The sequence below is a fragment of the Copadichromis virginalis genome, linkage group LG14 (assembly GCF_057382275.1).
Source record: "Copadichromis virginalis isolate Kocher_CV1m ecotype Utaka linkage group LG14, C_Virginalis_male_GT1.1, whole genome shotgun sequence".
In the NCBI taxonomy this organism is placed as follows: domain Eukaryota; kingdom Metazoa; phylum Chordata; class Actinopteri; order Cichliformes; family Cichlidae; genus Copadichromis; species Copadichromis virginalis.
In genome coordinates, this window is record NC_140631.1 from 16620311 (window position 1) to 16642665 (window position 22355).

Below are 22355 nucleotides of genomic sequence, written 5' to 3' on the forward strand. Positions count from 1 at the left end.
CAGGCAACGGGGTAGAAAAATCAGCTTTCTGAAGTGGTTGGTCTAAATTTCCATTTGTCTCAGCGGGGTTTGGGAGGCAGGGGGTTTAAATGTGGTTATAATATGAAAAACCGTTTGCATAGCCTTCACTTCACACAAACTCTGACACACATCCATCAGCATTTCACACTTTGCAACATACACGTAAGCCCACACATATAGACCTCTAGAAACACCACAAGCATATACACCACCCCCACTGGGTACGCTTTGACACTATTTGTATCCACACTCACACAGCTGCAGTCCTTCCATCTCTGTCCCACCAATCTCTGGACTCAATTCCCTGCAGTTCATTGTGATGTGACACCTGTTGGTGAGGAGAGGTGAATTGAGCATCAGAACATTCCACAATAAGAAGAGAGGAAAGAGATAACTGCCGATTGTGAGCAGAAGCGGAAACGTCTGAGCGTCTGCGGTCACGATGAGGTCAGTGAATAGTTGCCGAAGCAAATCTAGTAGACTCAATGTACCAGGGGAAGAATGGCAGAATCAGAATCAGAATACTTTATTGATCCCTGGGGGAAATAATTTTTTGTTACAGTGCTCCATTATAAACCAACATAAACCAACATTAACAAGACAGACAATACGCTAACTAAGAATAGTACAATATATATATACATATATATATATATATATATATATATATATATATATACACACACATATAAGTCACTCATTAATAAATAGCTGGAAAAGAAACGTGTGTAGTTGTAGCAGTAACCAGTGTGTTAAGTGGATGCGTTGTACAGGGAGATGGCCACAGGCAGGAAAGATTTCCTGTGTCGTTCAGTGGTGCTTTTCGGTAATCTCAGTCTCTCGCTGAACGTGCTCCTGTGACTGACCAGCATGTCATGGAGTGGGTGGGAGGTGTTATCCAACATTGTCTTTATCTTGGACAGCATCCGCCTCTCCGACACCACCTTGAGGGAGTCCAGCTCCATCCCCACAACATTGCTGGCCTTACGGATTAGTTTATTGAGTCTGTTGGCATCTGCTACCCTCAGCCTGCTCCCCCAGCATGCAACAGCATATAGAATCGCACTGGCCACAACAGACTCGTAGAAAATCCTGAGCATTTTCTGGCAGATGTTGAAGGACCTCAGTCGCCTCAAAAAATAGAGACGACTCTGGCCCTTCCTGTAAAGTGCTGTGGTGTTTTTAGCCCAGTCCAGTTTATTGTCAATGTGTACTCCAAGGTATTTATAGTCCTCCACAATGTCAACATTGACCCCCTGGATTGAAACAGGGGTCAAGTGTTTCCTGGTCTTCCTGAAGTCCACGATCAGTTCCTTGGTCTTTGCCACGTTGAGCTGCAGATGATTCTGCTCACACCACGTGACAAAGGAGTCGACCACAGCCCGGTACTCTGTCTCATCATCCCTGCTGATGCATCCAACCACCGCAGAGTCATCAGAAACCTTCTGAAGATGGCAGGTCTCTGTGCAGTGGCCAAAGTCTGTGGTGTAGAGGGTGAAGAGGAAGGGGGAGAGGACAGTCCCCTGTGGTGCCCTTGTGTTGCTGATCACCTTGTCAGACACACACTGTGGGAGACGTACATATTGTGGTTTTCCTGTCAGGTAATCAACAATCCAGGACACCAGAGAAGCATCCACCTGCATTGCTGCTAACTTATCACCCAGGAGGGTCGGCCTGATGGTATTGAAAGCACTGGAAAAGTCAAAAAACATGACCCTCACAGTGCTCGCCGGCTGGTCCAGATGGGTGTAGACACGATTGAGCAGGTAGATGATGGCATCCTCAGTTCCGAGACGAGGCTGATAAGTGAACTGAAGGGGATTCAGATGTGGTCTTACTATGGGTCGCAGCTGGTCCAGGATGAGCCTTTCCAGGGTCTTCATGATGTGGGAGGTCAGTGCCACGGGCCTGTAATCCTGGGGGCCACTGGGACGTGGCGTCTTTGGTACAGGGACGAGGCATGATGTCTTCCACATCACCGGGACCCTCTGCAGACTCAGACTCAGCATAAACAGCTTATGAAAGACTCCACACAGCTGGGGGGCACAGGTCTTGAGGACGAGGGGACTCACTCCGTCTGGTCCAGCAAACTTGCCTGAGTGAAGTCTCCTCATTTGCATCTCAACCTGGTATTGAGTGAAGGTGATGGGTGGGGGAGGGGTGTCAGGAATCTCACAGGAGGCAACAGGGCCATGTGAAAAGAGAGGCTGGCACAGTGGTGTGGCTCTGGATTCCAGGCTGACTACAGGTGAGGTTGTGGGGGTGGGAGCAGACACTGTGGTGTCGAATCTATTGAAAAACAGATTCAACTCGTTAGCTCTATTCTCACCTCCCTCAGCTCCCCTGCTGTTGGTTGGCCTGAATCCAGTGATGGTCTTCATGCCCCTCCACACCTCTCTCATGCTGTTCTGCTGGAGTTTCCATTCCAGCTTCCTCCTGTAATTGTCCTTAGCCTCTCTGATCTTGTCCTTTAGTAACACCTGGACCTTCCTCACCTCCTCTTTGTTGCCCCCTCTGAAAGCCCTCTTCTTGTTGTTGAGGAGGGCTTTGATGTCCTTAGTCACCCACGGCTTGTTATTTGGGTAGCAATGAACAGTCTGAGCTGGAACAATGGAGTCGGTGCAGAAAGTTATGTAATCTGTGATACACTCAGTAAGCCCATTGATGTCCTCGGCGTGAGGCTCACAGAGTGTTTCCCAGTTGGTCACCTTGAAACAGCCCTGCAGTTCCGCTAAGGCCTCCTCTGACCACCTCCTAACAGTCCTCGTGGTCACAGGTTCCCTCCTCACAATTGGCACATAGCGGGGGGTGAGGTGAATCAGGTTATGATCTGACCTACCAAGTGGGGGGAGGGAGGAGGAGCTGTATGCATCCTTGACATTAGCATACAGTAGGTCTAGAATTTTTTCTCCCCTGGTGGGACAGTCCACATATTGTTTGAATGTTGGTAGTGTACTGTCCAGTGATACATGGTTGAAGTCACCCGAGATCACAATAAAGGCACTCGGGTGCTGAGTCTGTAACCGAGCTATGGCAGAGTGGATAGTGTCACATGCAGCTGTGGGGTTAGCAGAGGGAGGAACATAAACAACCACCAAGATGACGTGAGAGAATTCCCTGGGTAAATAATACGGCCTGAGTCCAACAGCACACAGTTCAGTGTCCGGGCAACATATCCTTTCTTTGATTGTTAAGTTGGCAGGGTTACACCACCGGTTGTTAACTAAAACAGCAAGCCCACCTCCTTTCCGGTTACCGCTAGCGATGCTGTCCCTGTCTGCCCAAACAGTGTGGAAGCCTTCCACGGAAGCATTCTCATCGGGAATGTCCTGGTGCATCCATGATTCGGTGAAACACATCAGGCTACACTCTTGGTATTCCCTCTGACTCCGTACCAGTGCTGAGAGCTCGTCGATTTTATTCGATAACGATCGCACATTTCCCATTACGATAGACGGCAGACACGGTTTATACCTCCTCCTCGCTTCGAGCCTCCGCTGTCTCCCCGTCTTCTTCTTTCTTCTCTTCTGTCCTTGACCTCTGCATCCCCGATGTGTTTTACTCCAAATTTCAGCTGGTACTTCTGCGGGCCTGGCCAGCGAGCCGGCCGGCATCAGGGCGATCAGCTGATCTCTGGAGTAAACAGTCCGTGAGTGTAGGAGATGTGCTGCGGTCCCGTTCCTTGATAAAAGTAACAGTTCCACGGCCACCAGAAGAACAAAAACTCTCTCAATCCACATGATTGAGTAAAAGATAATGAACGGATGAAAATACAAGTCAGAAAAAAAGAATACGTAAGAAAAAAGAGCTAAACTAAGAGAAAAAGCAGGAGCGACTGTAACAGGCTGCACGCTGGTTGGCGCATACGCACTGGATGTGTAAAAATGGCAGAGTGAGGTAAGAATATGTTTCTTTTATTTTAAAGCAGGCGTTGATATTTTAAATAAATCCTTGGCAAACTGGTAACATTGTTCTATGCATATACCCAATTAAATATAAAATGTGAAGATAATGTTTCAGAAGAAATGGATGTAAAGACTGCTATCCCTTAATAATAACTTATATAGTATTCTACATATTAATTTCAACTCTCTCAGAAGAGGAGGTTTTCTATTACCTGAATGCATTATGAACTTTATGTAGTGAGATACTTCATCAGTGGCCTCAGGGGACAAGTATTAACAAAAACCACAAGGACAACGGTCTATAATAATGATAACGTAGTAGGCGCAATCTACCCCAAGGACCATCTTTCCATGACAAACTTTAGCCACTAATTATACTCTGGAGATAAAATCATAGCCTGGAGCAACGTGTAAATATTTCCCTGGCATTGCTGCCTGTGACTGGGATGCTAATAGCCCCTTAAGTAATAATCATAGCAACAAGATTAGACCTCCAAACATCAAGGGGGCAGTAATCTTGTTGGCTTAGCGCTAGAACTGCCAAAATGTCCAACCCCCTAGAACCACCAGAAGACGTGGCACCATCCTGCATCAGGGGGAATGATATTAATTCTTGTGAAGTGGTTGTTTTCTTGTGGGTTTTTTTCTAAATATGAGTACTAATGAATAAAATAACTATTTAACATTCAGTTTTAGTTTTATGAAGGATTTAGACTATTTCAACATAGATCTTAAAGGTAGGATATTTTTTAGAATCCACCAAAAAAACAACACAATTAATAACACATCTTAATTTAATACAGCATTTTGGTCGTCCAGTCCATACCTCCCCTAGTGTCAAAGTCTTGGAATTATCTTGCCTTTTAATGATCACACGAACAGTGTCTCATGTTCAGCCTACTTCCATCTACGTAATATTTTAAGACTATGTCCTTTTCTTACTCAACGCAGCATCCAAGTTCTGGTTCATGCCCTGGTCTTGACACTTCATGTTTAGATTACTGTAATGCCATTCTTTCTGGTTTCCCAAAAGATCTTCTTAATCGGCTCTGAATTTTACAGATCTCTGCAGCACGGATCATCACCCGCTCTAAGTCTACCGATCATATTACACCTCTTGTCATCCAGTATCACTGACTTTCCATTCTCCTGTGCATCCAGTACAAGCTTCTGCTTCTCACTATCTCTCAAGTCTCCTTCGTTCTCACACCCTTTCCTATGCTCTGCTTTCCACAAGGACAGCTACTCTCCTGACTGCTCCTCATTTCAGAGGGTGCCAGAGACTTCAACCGCTGTACACCTCATCTCTGAGACTTCTGACCACTTTAGCTGTGTTAACTAGACACCGTTTAAATCTCAGCTCAAAGCCGAGCTGTTCACATCAGCATATCAACCATAACCATCTTGTTTTGTACAGCATGTCTAGAGTTAAAATCTTTCTTACTATTATGTTGAATTCCTTGTTCATTTTGTGGGTTTTTTCCCCTTGAGTGTGTTCAAAGATTCCAATTTTTTATTTATTTTTTTTAAATTATACTTATTTATTATCATTGCAGAGGTGAAACATGAAGGATAATGTTTTGTTTTGGCTGTGCTGAGGTGTAACAAAAAGAAAAGTGTGCTCACTACAACAGATCAGTAACCATGAGGATTTAAATGCAAACCCAGAAGCAAGCCAAAGTTTAAGGTAATTTATTTCACACAAAGAATTTGCTGAGTTACATACAAAACACTCTAGGCTTCTTTTTACAGGGAGCTGGTGAGTAACAATAATGGAAAATATGGTGGCGAGGGGGGAGGCAGGCGAGCTCTCTTTCCAAAGCATGAATCTGAGAGTGAAAACAAGCAGAGAGAATCCAATGCATCCAAATGGGAGTCCAGAGATGCACCACAAGGAAACAAGGAGTCGGAGACAGAGAGGCAAGATAATTATGACAGGAAACACACTAAGGTTAAGGCTGCCATTATCAGTTGCAAGAACTTGGCAAATGATCAGCAGGTGCGTGCAGGTGGAGCAAACAGCAGCTGGTTGGCAAGGCGGACCTCACCGGATAAGGGAGTTTTGTTCACCTAAGAGAAGGCAGGAGAAAGGGAGAGGGTAAGAGAAGAATGGAGTCTAAAGAAAGGAAGATGAAGGCAACCACTGCCAGGCCATGACATGAACATGTTATTTTCTAAATTTTGAAACCGATCACACAGTTGGCTACAACAACATAAGGAACACATTTTAAGAAAAGAAAAGTGAAAGTCATTAACCTCTGCCTTTTCATTACAGGACCTGCAGCCTGTCTTTTATCCAGTGTCCAGGGGCAGAGCAGATCATACTTTTAATGGGCAATCATAAAGTTCAGTGATCCAGCCCATAAAAACCAACAGCTATACCTGCTTTCAATTTTACCACTTTTAATACAGGGCCTTCTTGTTGTGCACCTACAGATCACTTTCTGTGAATCTGCTGCACTTGCCCCCTGGAAGTTCCATTCAGATCACTTACACGTGTGTGTCTATAAACCTGAGACTTGCACACAAAAAACAAACAAAAAATAACTTCTCTTTGAAACTGATAAAGTTTTATGTTGAACATAATCAGTGGTGATGAGAGCTGGGTTTCCAATTACAACCAAGTCATTGTGTGCTGGAATGCAGCGCATTCAAAACGCGCATTTTGTTTTTTTGGCCACATCAACACAATTGTTCCTTTACCATCAGCCCTGCTTGGCAGATTTGGCTCTTACAACTTTGCCCTCTTCTCCAAATTGAAATTCAAGTTGAACGCTCGCTGTTCTGACACACTGGAAGTGATCCAGCACACAGTGCAGATGCTGAAGTGCTTGGGTCAGAACAGGACTTCCAGGGAGTATCATAAAAATGTCAGTGGCGCTACTGGAATGAGCTGCAATATATAGTTTGATGTTAGCGACAGTCATTCCTCAGATAGACTTATGGGTCTTTTAATTAGAGTAGAAGCTCTGTGTTTGCATTGGTTGTTTTAAGTGAAAAAAAAAAGTATTCCTATGTTTGTGTTTAGATGTGTTTTCTTCTCAGTTCTGTCTTGCAAACAGATGTTTATCTAAATGAGTTTTCATACAAAATAAAAAATAAAAAAATCTGACAACTAACTTTTGCATACTCACTGTTTCCTTTCACATACAGAAACTTACACACACAGCCACAAACACAGTAAATGATACACAGAGTCAGTCACTTGGCACCCATTGCCAAAGTGGTAAACACAGTCCACTAATTATGGATGTGGTTTGCTGTGGATGTGACACCTGTGTCCCGCCTCTTGTGTCTCTTTGGATTGGACAGCTGTGCTAACACTGACTACTGTGCCAGAGTTCACACACACACACACACACACAAATGCACTGGCCAAGAAAAAGCATGCATACATACAGATTGAAATAAACAGTTGAACGTGAACAGAGATACTTAGAAAAAAAAAAACCTGGAATATTCAGAATTTCATTTCCTTTATTATGTGCTGGAAAAAGACACAAGTTGAATGGAAGTATTCATGTTAGCTGAATAATAATTTAGACACACAAGCACACATGTGCACTTTTCTCCCTTACCAAGTTTATTGCAGATTAAACTTCTCCAGAACCTTTAGTTATCCATTATTTTGTTTGAAGGCCTTATTGGTTTTGAGCTACAAGTGGGATAACATGCATCTAATCAGCACCACAGTCAAAATAACTTGCTGATCTAGATAAATCCTCTGTGGATTAATTCGGGAGTTCAACAGAACAGTTATAGGTAATATTTCACTTTCTTTCTGTCACTGTACTTGGAACATATTCTAAAGATATTTATTTGTTTGCATAATGCTGAGTGTCTTTCCATTTAATGCTATATTTTACTGGGTATAGCTGTCTGTTTTTGTTGAAAATCATTTGCTTCCACAGAAAATGACAGATGTGAAAATAAAATGTCAAATAAAATGTAGCATAGAGTATATTGTCTCTTAAATTTGAAGTGTTTGACATATAGTTTCCTGTTGCTAGATCCCCACATGCCTATTTAGACAAGAAAAGAATTGCTTTTTGAATTGAATTTGCAAGAGCATTTTTTGTGCCAAGTTATGCTATAATTTCTTATACCAGATGTCTAACTATTCAACAGTACAGTGTTCCCATTGCCTAGGCATGTTGAATCACATTCAAGATGTCACAGGTTTTCATTTGACTGACTGGCATAGCTTTTTCTAACTGCGGGAGTGGAGTTACGCTGAGTTATCTATAGCATTTTCAGGGCCACACAAGCATGGGGGGAAAGGAGAGATACGAAAGAAAAAGAAAGCCATGCACTTATTGAATCCCTGCATGCTCCAGTGGTGCTGTTTTCTGTAACTGAATCTGACCTTTGATGGAGGATATTCATTCATTTCATTGGACAAGAAAGAAAAAAGTGTCAGCGCTATATTTGTTAAATGTCAAAACTACCAATGTGTCCATTACTCACTATGTTTAATTTTCACTTGGGGCAATTACAAGTTTCAAATTATGCACATATTTTAGGCGCCTAAATGAGTATGAGCTGAAAATGTCATTATCTATTTATCAGAGCAACAGAGCAACTCCAGTCATCAAAAAGTGGGGTTATTACATTTTGGATTGATATCTGACATAATGAAATCTTTCCATGTGGTGCAAAGTGAGGTTAGACAAGATTAACTGAAGTAAAGTTTTCTCAAACTGCAGTACTTTTTTCTAGAATAATTTAATTATTATATATTTTTCTGTATCTCAAGTCTTTTTTCTGTATCTCAGAAAAACTGTTGGTCAGCTTTCCACACCCATGACCTGCATATATTCCTTTAAATGAAGAAACAAGAAGAGGCCCAAAGCAGTGAGACAGCAATTAAAGAGTTAAAAGTTACATCACCACCATCATACAGTACACTCAGCAAAACCACACAATGTGCTAAGTTGAACCCGTGTAACGCTCCCATTGAGCATCTTATTCACTTTACAGTGTTTCTGATGAGACCCTTACAAAGTCAGTCTTGAGAGTTAAAGTAAGTGAATGTAATGAAAGATGAATCACATATAAATCTTAAAGGCCTTGAAGCAATCTTCTATTTGATGGTTTTGGTAACTAAAACTTTATTTGCGATTTAGCATGATTTCTCCTTCAGAATAAGGTCAAAGTGGATTCAGAGACCACTGAGGAATATAAACATAAAGAGAAAGTAAATTTCCATTTGAAAAAGTAAACCTGAAGAGGGTGAGAAAACAAAGAAGCAGGCTCAAAATCTGAAAAACAGCACAGGCTAGAAAGTAGTTATTAAAGATAAAAACAAGATTTTTTTTTTAAGAGAGACTGAAGAAAAGGGAACAACTACCTTGAGAATCCAGCAAGTACTTTAACAGTTTGGTCAAAGAGAAGTTTGAATATATATTATAGTATAGTACAGGCGTACTAGACAAGTAAAAAAAAAATCCCTGTTTGGCACAGTGTTTGGCAACATAAGTTAACTAAAAGAGCATGCACCTGCACCAGTTTGTGTCCTCACACTCACCTGAAGACATATTTAATCCCTCAAGAGATATAAATCTTTGGCAAAGTCGGGTAGCTATCCCCAAAGTTTTAAAACAGCAACAATGATAAATGATTTAGGAGGCAAAACTTCTCTTTTAGGACTACAATAAAGTCCAAGTGTTATTTCCATCAAGCAGTCTGGCTGTAGATTGACAGTCTCCCAACTCCATTTAGCATTATAAAGTACATCACTCTAACGCACACTTTTCCTGACTCAGTCCTTCCATCTGTGTTTTTGTCTCCTCGTCAGGCCTCCTACAGCCTTTACGTCTGCCTTTGCATCTGAACACTTGTCATTTAAAAGATTTTACTAACAGATAAAATGGTAATAAACCAATTAGCAAGTTGTATAGATTTTGCAAGACGGTTGTCTAGAGATTGTGATATTCTGCTGTTGACATCAATAATATTGATTCAATGACACACTGTGCTTTGAGTATAAAAAATTACAGCAGGGCAATCAAAAGTAGACAGACAAAAAAAAGATTGAATGTTCTACTGAAAATGTTATTATCGGTGGTAATCATCAACTGCGCATTAACTGCTTGATGGGGTCAGACAAAAGCAATTGACTGTTCATTTTAAAAACCCTGTCATACAGTCTACATATAGCAGCAGGCCACGTAGGCATATTGAACTCTTCAAAACAATATCTTCATGCTCTACAGGGAGGATGCACATTATTAAGAATCTATTTTATGTACTGGTCTTCCTTATTGAAGCCAGGGACTAACATTTTTTGTTATTGGATTGTCACGGACGTAGAATATCACATGCTGTTTTTCTACCATGAAGTGCAATGTTCATAAACAGACAATGACAAAGTTAAGCAGTTCCCTATTTCTGATCATAAATTATATTTGGATAAATTTTTTGATTCTATATGAAGGCAAAAAGCTGCTGTTTTCTTAATCTTAACCACTATGTTTTAGTGTTGTTCATACTTTTGATTCAGCTTCTGGGGGTGGCAAAATGACTCAGTGACAGCTTGACTTTCCACATATTTGACTATATAAAGGTCTGCTAGGTCATACTAATGTGAATTAACTATAAAGCTTTGCACCCTGCAGTTTCAGGTAAGCACAGGGACTTGTTCACCAAGCCACTGGGTTAGAACTGTGTGTAGGTTCTCCATGTGGGCTCTACTGTATGGCACAGATACTAGTCATAGATAACTAGTATCACGGTCACGATGGGTTTCTTTATAAACCCAGGCCTTATGCTTAAGGCCCTGTGTGCACTCACATAAAAGGGGGTGTTTGATGCATGATTTGACCCGCCTACTCTAATCAGAGACATTATCAGAAAAACAGGTGATAAGAGATCTGTAAGGATGATAAAAATTAAATGGTAAATGCACTGCTGGTCCTGCAAATAAGACGAGAGTAATTCTACAGACGTTTGCGAATCTTGTGAATCCACGATCATCACATAGGCACACAGAGTGGAAAGAAGAATATTTTCCCAATTTATATTTATTTTACTGTTCAGTGCACTCTTGCTGCTGCTGTTTATTTCTGCTATGACAGCTGCACAGTAGAGCTCTTAGACTACAGATACATTTAAAACATGAAGTGTTATTCAGTGTCTTCTGGTTTATTGTAGGATGTTAATGTACACATATAACTGAAACCTTATGCATTCTTAGCAAGTTTATGTCTCATCAATACTGGAATGAAGATTAAAATAATTTAGAACAATGGCATTGGTGTTCTGTTTCAATAAGATATACCCCAATAACCACCATCATGCTTATAATATTACCCATTTACAGTGCCTCTAAATCCCTTACACACACACTCCCTTTTGGTCTGTGGCTAGACTCCAAATTATTTCTCTGACAGTGACAGCAGGGACAATGGGAGCAGTATGTGGTTTTGTCTAATTTTGGGCCATCCTCCAAAGATGGAGAGCTATTAATTAAAGTGGATCACACTCCCTGGCTGCCTTGGTTTTTACTCATATCTGTACAAATAGCCTGATGCTCTCTGTACGCCTCTTAGCAAACCTGACAAGTTATTACTTTTTTATTTCACTTTGATATTTCAAACAAGGCTGTCATATGCTGGAAAATGGCATTCACTATTCTAGCAACTAAGAAGTAGCTTTCGTATAAATAAGTACTCATAGTGCTTTATTTAGTGCTACCGTGCCCTGAATAATTCTAATCTGATGCAATTAAGAAGAGAGAAAGAAGGGAAAAAACACTGCTAAAAAATATGCCTGTAAAACACCTCATACTTATTTATCATTTTATGCACAATCTAATTATATTTGGTATCGCAGTGCATTTCACCATCTCATTCCCTTTAGCTCCCCTTCTTGAATGAAGTGGATCTGATACTGCGCTCATCCTGCTGTAGGAGAAATCTTGATCAGACGCTAGGTTGTGATTGTCAGCCCAGATTATCTGGCGATGTGGACATTTTGTAAACTGAGCCATCCTGATTACATCACTGTTCAATTTCAGTTTAGATACCCCACTGTCACAATTCACCAATTTGCCCCATGGGGCTTTATAATCCAAATAGCATAGCAACATATGGATGATATTTATAGAATGACATTTACAATGGTTGTGTAGTTTATGATGATTTACACCAAGACAGTAAAGGGAGATTGGAGGGATGATGATTCTGCTACAGGCTGAAGGGTGATTCAGACTCTCAAATCGATGGTGAGTTTAGACATTTATTAACAAGCTGAACTCATGACGACTGATTCCCAGTAGAAATGACAAGGCAAGAATGGCAAATATGTGAAAGAATGTGAAACTCCTCATATGTCTTGAGCTAACATTTCCTTCATCTCTTTTTCATTCTTTGGACAAAGACCTTGAAGGGAGAGTTTACTCTAAAATCAGGGAAATAGTTTCCTACGTGGAACTGCTTATGGCAAAGAATAAGTGAATAATTTCTAGAAGGAGTTGCTAGAAGAATGTGCAGATATTTCTGCAAAACATATCCCCATAATACCTTATTTTATTGTAAAATATTTCTTTAATATTCTTATATTTACATTTGTTTTACCCAACATTGTAAAAACATCACCATATTGGAGATCCCCCTATTAATGAAACTTCCAGATGCTTCCAGAAATTATTTTTCCCCACAAAAATGTCTTCTCTAATATAGAACCTATATCACTATATATACGCACACACAACTACCATGAAATAATATAGAATGATTTCAGTCAGTCATCATTGCATGCATTGTTACTTGAGTGTGTTTTGCTGATTTTCTTTTTTTTTTTTTTTTGGTGTTTACATTTATTTTCACACGTTATTTGGGAGCCAAACTCTTTCTTGCCAAAGGGTTAACCAGCTGTAATAAGGGAGAAACATCTATTGTGGACATGGATCACAAACTTAGGTCTTCTAATTTGTATCCAAGATTACACCTGTGTTTACTTGCTTTGTCTTTATCAGAGAAAGAACAGCTGCTGTAAATGTTTGCCCACACCTCCTCTATTTCTCAGCAAACACAGGATAAGTAAACTGTTTGGCAGATGGCTACATCAAAATTCAGAGCAATGATGTTTCTCTTTTATCAATAGACTTTCACAGCAGCATTCCAAACTTTTTATGCTACGTTTTGTTTTAAAATGGCTGTAAATTTAAAATTGACTTTGAGTCTGACTGGCATATTTGCTTGTCGCATGTCGCATGCTTAAATACATGAGTATGGCATTAAAGTTGAATATTGGAGCCTACTTACATACAAAAGAGATGTGAAGAGAAAAAAATTATTCCTCAGACATGAAATAGATAGATAGATCTTTTTTGATACATGTCTTCTTTGCAAACCAATTTCCTCAAAAGTCAAAGTGATACCAGAGAAAACAGAAAACATTTCCCCTTCAAGTGGTCTTGCATGGATTTATGAGAGGCACAGAGCAATTTACAGCACCACATGACAAAAGGAGAAATGTGTATATATAACCACACAGCTTTACCTGTTTGATGGAGGTGAATGTAAACAGCTTGGATTGTGCATATTCATTCAAGGGACACACACACACACAGAGCAAAGTATTTATCTGTCTGGCAGACCACTGAGTAGATATCAACTCCCCTTGTTTTATCATCTGTGGTACATCTTGTCTTGAGGCAGTCTCTCCCTCCCTCTCTCTCTCTCTTTAAAGTTCTGTCGTCATTCCAAGCCGGAATTGTCTGTGGCCGATGGAAGTGCCTCTATCTGATCCAGATCATCGGAATGAGTTTTCTCACTGCAAGTGTTCCTGAGACAATTCCCTGGCCAAAGAATGGAAATAAACCATTGGCTGAAACATCAGATAAGAGAAGAACAATCAGTCATTGTATGTGTGTACACATGCATTTGTGTGTATTTGCGTGCATGCATTTGTTTGCGCCTGCTTGTTCATGCAGCGTTACGTGCAAGTGTCAGTGTGTGTGTAGTTGTTTGTGTGTGATGGAAGACTACAGATCCTATCGGGCTAATACCTCTGTTGGGCCTTTGGCTAGGCATGCATGCTCCATGGTAATTCTGCCCTCCGTATGTTTGTCCTCCCAATAACTGAGGGACTGAAAAAATAACAGGGATAAGAGAAAGCACACACACACAAACACACACTTGGGGGAAGGGAAAGAATATTGACTGGGTGTTATTATTATCGGATGTTGTTGAGTGCAGGTGATCAAGCCCAGAGGTGTCAGTGGGAGTCCAAGCAGATTGTGTTGTGGTTATCTGTGTGTGCTTGTGTTTTATCAGTGCCATAGCAGTGAGGATGTGGATTACACAATCATTATATTCAACTTCTGCCCCTGGACACACGTTTCAAAAACATACACTCAAAGTGCAGATATTTAAACAGATTTCACAGTTGTAAAGTAACAGAATAATTTGATATTGCCATAAGTATTCACTCATCTATGGAAATGATTGAATACAAATATTCTGAAAGAAAACCAAGCACCTAGGCATGCCGACTGCTTCTACAAACTTGTGTGAAAGAATGCGTCGCTCGCAGGTGCTAAGTGAATTCTAGTGAATTCAGTGAATCCTCACTACTAAATATTTCACAGTCAATGTGTTTCAGAACAAAGGGGAAGTGACTGAGAATGACAGCACCTCAGCTATGAAATCTATATATCTATATCTATAGATATAGATCTATCTCTATAGATATATATCCATATCTCTATAGATATATATCCATATCTCTATACAGATAGATAGATAGATAGATAGATAGATAGATAGATAGATCTAGGTGTGTGTGTGTGTGTGTGTGTGTGTGTGTGTGTGTGTGTGTGTGTGTGTGTGTGTGTGTGTGTGTGTGTGTGTTTGTTTGTTAACAGAACAAAGGCATTGACAAACCAAAGTGATCCATAACAATTCTTTGCTGTCTGTGTGTAATGTAGGTAAAACTGACTGAACTGATCATTTCTCACAATAAAATAAAGGCTGTGTTCTCTGAACCAGAGGTACCTATTTCAGTCACCCCAGATTGTCACTACAACAGTGCTGTTGTGCTTTTATTAAATGGCAAAGTGGTGGGCATCTTTGTTGGCAAGAAAGATGTAAAAGCAACAGCATATCATTGCATTCTGTTTCCATTTACCCTTTTACTAGACCATCCATTCTCAACTGGTTCTCCTATTTGGGGATATTTTTGCAAGTGTACCTGATTTTTGTATCTGTAGAATTACCACAAGAGGCTTTTGGATGTGCTGCCTCTTCTCCCATCCAGATTGTTCAGAGCTGAATGGATAATGTGTGACTGACATTGCAAATTATGAAATTTGAATTGGAACAGTCATTGCCACCAAGCTCTTATCATGCAGACACAAGAGCAGAGCTACTCCTGAAAAGTGACTCTTAAACAGAAGAGCTCTCAATCTACCCGAAAGCACGTGCAGACATAATATAGGTGCAATTTAGAGAAGCATATCATCGATGTAATTTACTAATCTTACAGCTCCCATTTAACCATTTTCTAAGTGAAAGGAGATCAAGCCCACACAATTGTCATGGAAAATATCAGGTCAAGCACTTTTGCTATATTTCAGTTACAAATTTAAACTTCCAAACACCTATTTTTCATCAATTTTCATGACTGTCTATCAAATAAGGGTTAAAGGGGGATGAGGGGCAGAAAAGAAATACATTAATTTTCATTTGTTCAGCCGTCTATCCAACTGCTGTTCAGAAATTTTGTACTTACTCTGTACATCTACATTTCACAAAAGTTTTTGGATAAAGACACTTTTTTGTTTTTGTAGTTTTGCCTCTATACACATCCACAAATGGATTTTAAATGAGACAATCGGGATGTTATTAAAGTGCGCAATTTAGTTTTAGTTCAAAGGGTTTAACAAACTTCTCCCATCAAGTGTTTAGGAAATACATAAAGCATGGACACATTTCCAACTTATAACAACAATACATCCCTTGATAATAGAATGCAGTCATGAAACACAATATTCCAAGTGTGCTTGAGAGTACTGTCAAGGGTCAGTTGGACTTTTAATTGCAGAAGCTTGCAGTCAGTATTTGTGGTGATAGGCGCTGCATCTTAACATATCACATACAGGCATTCTGTATCAGGAGACAGATACAAGATTTGTTGGCTGAAGAAATGAACTATACTGGCAAAAGTATTGGGCCACAATTCTTAATCTTTGAATAGAGGCGTTTTTAATACAGTTGCCACAGGTGGATAAAAATCAAGCATCTGCCTTTAGAAACATCTGTGAAAGAGCCTAAAGAGCCGACTGAAGCATGGCGCTGTAATAGGATGGCACCATTGCAACAAGTCAGTTTATGATGGTTTTTTTCCCTCCTAGATATTTGACAATCAACTCTAAGTAGTATTATTGTTAAGTTGAAGCATTTACTAATCAACTCAGCCAAATAGACCTTGTAAAATTACAGAGCGGGTTGGCCAAGTGATGAGGCGCATAGTGTAAGAAAGTTGCTAATACTCTGCGAGACTGGAGAACTACTACTCAAGACACCCTTTTAAAAAAATTACAATGAAATCTGGTTCCTGGGAAGCCAGATTTGAAGAAAACAAAAGGGATGGCTCAAGACTTTTGCAGAGTACTGTATCCCCCAGTTTCAGAAGCTCAAAAGTATCTGGACAAAGTTTTCTACTTGGATGAAAGTCCTTTAGCTGTACATTGACTTGCATTGGGTATGGAGGAGGAATGAGTTATGTTTTGCTGTTTGCACAATGTTCAAATTGCTACCCAAATTAGACAAAGGTTAGTTGGTGACAGTTAGGTGACAGTAACTTGACATATTGGTGGAAAGAGATACAGTTCCATCTATTTTATTGGCTGCTGAAATTGCATTCTTACATTTCCAGTGATGTTTGTGGCCACAAGTCAATGAAGAAGAAAGAAGAACAGTAGTACAAAGTAAACTACTGTGTAAACCAAGTTTTATTCAATTCATCTAACAATGATTTATTTATCAGTGCGGACATTTAAAAAAATGCTAAGTTTTATTGAGATGATCATTTTGTGTTTGGTGCTCAAGCAATTCATAGTTCCATCACTCAAAGTGTCAGGAAAGCAGAATTTGATTCACCAGAAGTCCCGTAATTAGAACTTGTGGCAATAGAGGCCAAACAAATAATAAATAGAGTGGCTCTCTAGATTTATGTATAATGTTTTCTGTCACAGATCAATGCTTTGATTCAAGTGTTCTTTTTAGGGGTCGCCTAAATCATCTGCCTCCATCTCACTCTATCCCCAGCATCCTCCTTTGTCACACCAACGCTTCGCATGTCGTCCTTTACTCCTCTGTGCGGTCTATCTCTTTTTCATCTATCACATTAAATTACCGTCAAATGAAGGCAAAGCTGTCATTTAAATCCGGTATTCATTAGAGCTGTTAAGGCATAATCCAGCGAGTCACCATTCCAATCCAAGAAGCCATGGATTACTGTGGCTAAAAATCAGACAGCTGCTATATCAGGCTACTAGACACAGAGTGTTTTGACAAAACAAAAAATAAAGAAATAAATTCCACTGCATAGTATGTCATTTTACAATGCACTTTTCTAGTCAGCTGTGGCCAGCTACAGATACAGATGTTGAGATTACCTGCCGTTTGACAAATACAGATGTGTGCGCACAGTAATTCAGACATCAAACTGACAGCTTGACGGTTGAGGTGCTCAACCAACTGTGCTGCTGTCATGGGTTCAGGCCTGGCTGCCTCTATGCAGCATATATGGCTGATGTTTTAAAAAAATGAGGGGGGGGAATCACAAAGCTGTTGCAATTGAAAAGATCTGATCTGTCTCCAGACATGTCTCCCAGAATTGCAGGTTCAATTATCAGAATGTAAGCAACTGTGAAAGACACCTCAAGATGTTCCATGTCAAGGATTTAATTGCTTATATGTTACACTCAATGATCTCTCTCTTTGTGTGTGTGTGTGTGTGTGTGTGTGTGTGTGTGTGTGTGTGTGTGTGTGTCAGTTTTTGTACATTTACAAATAAGACAGTTAAATATGCAAAAGACGTGACAGGATTTAATTGTTCACTGTGATGCTCTCATCTTCAAGCTGATTTGATTCCACTTCAGCAGTGAATGTGCTTTGATGGAAATTCTGTATGACAGTCATGAAAATTAATTTTGTTTCTTTAAAGGTTGGAACAGGTTAGTTTAAGTTAATGTACCAAATGTTGCTGAGTCCATTTGAAGTAAACTGTTATTGTATGAAATAATTTTCTTGAGGTGAAAAATGCAATTGAATTGACAGTTGTCCTCTCAAGCAACAAAAAAGGTATTTCTGCCTTGATGATGTCTAGAATGATACGTACTGACAGATTTTATATAATAGGTGCATTCACACTTTAGTAGAATAGTTAAACTCAAGAAAGGTAAACAGCGAAAAGTTCTTTTTTCCTGTGTTGGGATAGTTCATTTTAGCTCAATGTTGGTTGCCTTGTGACTACAGCTGACTTTAGCATTTATAAAAAGCATGTAAACATGGAATTAATAGTTTACCATGAATACCTGATAATCAATAAGTTTATATTAACAAACATAATATAGATAAAAAAAAATTCACCTTTAGTCTGTAGATACTAGATACTAAATAGTTGACACAGGCAAATGTCAGGTCATGCACCTCCTGTTTCTGGCCATCTCAGATATTACATCGTTATATTTTTGTGCCTACTGTATTGCTAATTTAACATTATTTATGCAATGCTACAACCTACATGTTTTGGAGAAGCTACTTTGGTCTCTCTCATATGTTGTAAGCCAGAAATCCATCAATAGGAAATGGGCTCAAACTCCTAATAAAGACATGCTGCACTGAAGCATTAATACAGTAGTTGAAGTCAAGCTAGCAGTCCTTTACACCAACACACTAAGTTTTTAATATTTATACAAACTATTTATATTTTGAATGTATTTATTGCTTATACAGTCCAAATTTGGAATAGGAAGAAGGTCATTGGTTTAAATCCAAAATCTGGCCAGGGCTTCCAATGTGGAGTTGCCATTTTCTCTTTGTGTCTGCATGGGTTCTTTCCAGGTACTCGAGCTTCATCCCACAGTGGAAAGACATACAGCTAGTGAGGTTAGATTAACTGGTCATTCTACATTTCTCACAGGTGTGAATGTGAGTGTGAACTGTTGTTTCTCTGTGTCCTGTGACACAATTACGATCTGTTCGGGGTGTACCCCACCTTTTGCCCTGTGGCAGCTGGGAGAGGCTCCAGCTGTCATGGTGGGGAATGCTGGGGTATTTATGAAACGGACCCAGCTGATATTGCAGCTGATACAAAAAACAGATAAACAAGGCGAGGCAAACAAGGGTGAAACTAAATTGAAACCTAAACTCGAAAAACTATGACTAACTATGAAAACTAAGGCTTGGAAAACTATGGAACTGAACAGGAACATGCAACAACGTAACTATGAAATAAACCAAAAATGAACATGAACCTGAACAGTGGGAAGCAAAACCTCTGACTTGGCGTGACTTGAAATGAACACAAACAGACAACCCAACAAGAAAAAAGGAAAGAGACAGAGGACTTAAATACATAAGAGGGTAATGAGGGAAGTGGAAACACCTGGGGAGACGCAGCTGACACAAATGAACACGACGCTACAGGGAAAGCAAAACTGAATACATTAAACATGGAGACACGACTTTCAAAATAAAACAGGAAGCATGTAGAGACATAGACATGACACCTGAGCTTGACAACGTGGAGACAACACAGACATGAAACACGTGACATATTGGACAGGAAACATGACACAAACCAGGGGGCTTGAATGAAAATAATGGCTAAACTAAAACTCAATTAGACCCTAAATAAGAATAACACAAAAACTTACAATCACAAACTTAACATAAGAAACTCAAAAATACAAAATAACTCAAAACGCTGGGTCATAGACCCAGCCCCTGACACCAGCACCACATGCAGATGAATTAAAAAGAAAAACATATATATATATATATATATATATTGAATATATAATCTATTTAAAGTTTGAAAACATGCCAAAATTCTAGATCCACCAAGTAAACATAAAAGTGTCCCTGTTATGTAAGTCCGTCCCTCTCTCTTGGTCTTTTACCATTTCCTCTGCCCCCCCCCCCCCACACACACACACACACACACACATTCCTACCTTGAGGGTGTGTGATGCATGCAGTCAGGCCTGATAAATGGAAGTGTCTAGGAAGAGGAATGAGTTGGTGCCTTGACCTCCCTCCTGGCATGGGCATCCTTCTCCAGACTGCCTTATCACGAGACGAATGGTCACAATGGTACACACATCACTCCCTTAAAAAAGTGCATTTCTAAAGTAGCCCCTCCAAGTATTTAAGTCGTCAACCTAAAAAAAACATCCAAGATCATACACGAAGGACGTGCAGCTTTCAATGAAAACAACTTTTTCTTTCTTAGCACAGCTGAAAGGTACATTATTAAGTATTCCACTGAATTGCACGTGACTACAAGAGAGTTTTCAGTTACTGCAGCTGAATTGGTTTATACAAATATGATTGACCATTTATGTGCAATAAGACAGTAAAATGTTCATGATCACTGTGGCAGAAACATACTATTTCAATCAAAAACCATTCAACTTTTGAATCTTAAACCAATTACGTGTTAACAACGTCCATATCTGCAGCTTTTGAATGTTATAGTTTCTCATTAATACCAAAAAAATATGTTATATCAAAGAACATTTTATATTCATTTAAAAACCAAGAGACACCAAAATATGCAAAAACAAAAAACAAAAACGTTGTAATTTCTAGAGTGACAGCCGGCTTATGTGTTAAACAGAGGGATGGCAGTGATAGCAGTAGGGTCACTTCTCACAATAATTCATCATTCCAATAGATAAATAAAAAGATGAGTTCACTGAAATGCTGTTCTCGGTTCTGCACGTTGTTAGAGCCACATTTATATGCTCTACACGTACTAAAGTGCGGTCATCTTAAATGAATCAAAATGCCTCGCAACACATTAAAATGACTAAACTGTATGACTTGTTTGTCTTTCATGTGTGTGTACTGAATATCTATCCCCCCCTACCCTCGATTTGAGGACTCGTCCATCTTTGTCAGAATGCTCAGTATGGCACATTAAAAATGTTCCCCCTGGCTAAAACTCAAATTTGGAAAGGTTTCTGTTCTTCTCTGGCCTCATCAGTAAATTGAAGGGGGCCATATGAGACACCATTACGTAAATACTTTGTGTGTCTGTGTGTGTGCGTGTGTGTGTGTGTGTGGCTTGTATGGAAGTCTGTAGAATGCTTTACAGACAGAAATGATAAGAGAATGCATTTTGGATTATTGGAAGGAAAACAACAATTATTTTTTCTAATAGTTTTAAGAAGCCTGTCTGATACAACACAAAATTAAATGTAAGTGTTACCTGATTTTTTTTCTTTGAAGATGGGTGTCATCAGCTGGACTGGATACTTTGCCGGAGACAGAAAAAGAAAGAGCAGGGGCTGAAGGGCAGAAAAGGTCCAGTTTAATCTTAGCATCTGATTATGACTGGATAAACATGTAATTAAGGAGAGCTACAATATTATATGTTGTTAGACCTCTGGACCAGTAACTTTTGAAGGAGTCAGATCCTTCTTGCAGTATCAAATCAAATTGCATATCATCTTGCCAAACTTCAAACCATGCGCTTGCATCAGAGCTAGAGTTCTACGAGACCATTCAGCATCCTATGAGAAACTCATATCTGACCACATGAAAATGATATAGGTAGCTACAGTGACTGTGTGCAAGCATGCTGTAAAAATGATAGCTTGACAGGCTGACAGAGGCACACAAATATGAGTTGGAAACTGTATCATTTTACATGACAAATGGCAAAAAGAATTAAAAACAAAAAATAAAGACATGCAGCTGTTGATCATGACTCATACTTACACAACATGAATTGATTTGAAAAATTGAAAAGAATAGTTTTTTCTTTTTATCTATATATTATTTGACAGGAGTATAAAGGGCAACCAAGGGGAACATTAAAAAGAGCGGAGATAAGTTTTGACATGTATTGCCGACATTAAAACAATGCTATGACTGGATTGCATCCACTGTATACACCTCCGAACATACTTTTGCAATTCACTTATCTCTCTTATCCACTCTCTTGGAAACTTTATCTTTTTCTGACTGTTTTTTTTTCTTGCGATAGCTCAAGGCATGAATTTTTAAGAGCCAAAAAGGCCTTACAGAAATATTCTGTAAAAATCCAATTTCTTTTTGTATTTAAACCAAGCAATGGAAAATGATTGTCAGTAAACAAACATGTTCGATAATTTAATAATTTAAACAAGTTCATTATAACTGTGCTAATACGAGATAGAATTCTTCTGAATGCAGTTTGAGAAAAAAA

General features: G+C 39.5%; 1 long non-coding RNA gene across 2 annotated transcripts; it reads right to left on the reverse strand.

Annotated features, from left to right (window-relative positions):
• Positions 1–13170: 13170 nt before the first annotated feature.
• Positions 13171–21703, reverse strand: LOC146693739 (uncharacterized). Of its 2 annotated transcripts, none has more exons than XR_014923863.1 (4): positions 21375–21703; positions 20116–20223; positions 13939–14019; positions 13171–13757 (listed from the first exon to the last, which is right to left on the reverse strand). It is a non-coding gene; the product is annotated as an uncharacterized LOC146693739 (long non-coding RNA). The 2 variants fall into 2 exon arrangements; XR_014923862.1 differs by having other exon boundaries at positions 20116–20227.
• Between the last annotated feature and the right edge of the window lie 652 nt (positions 21704–22355).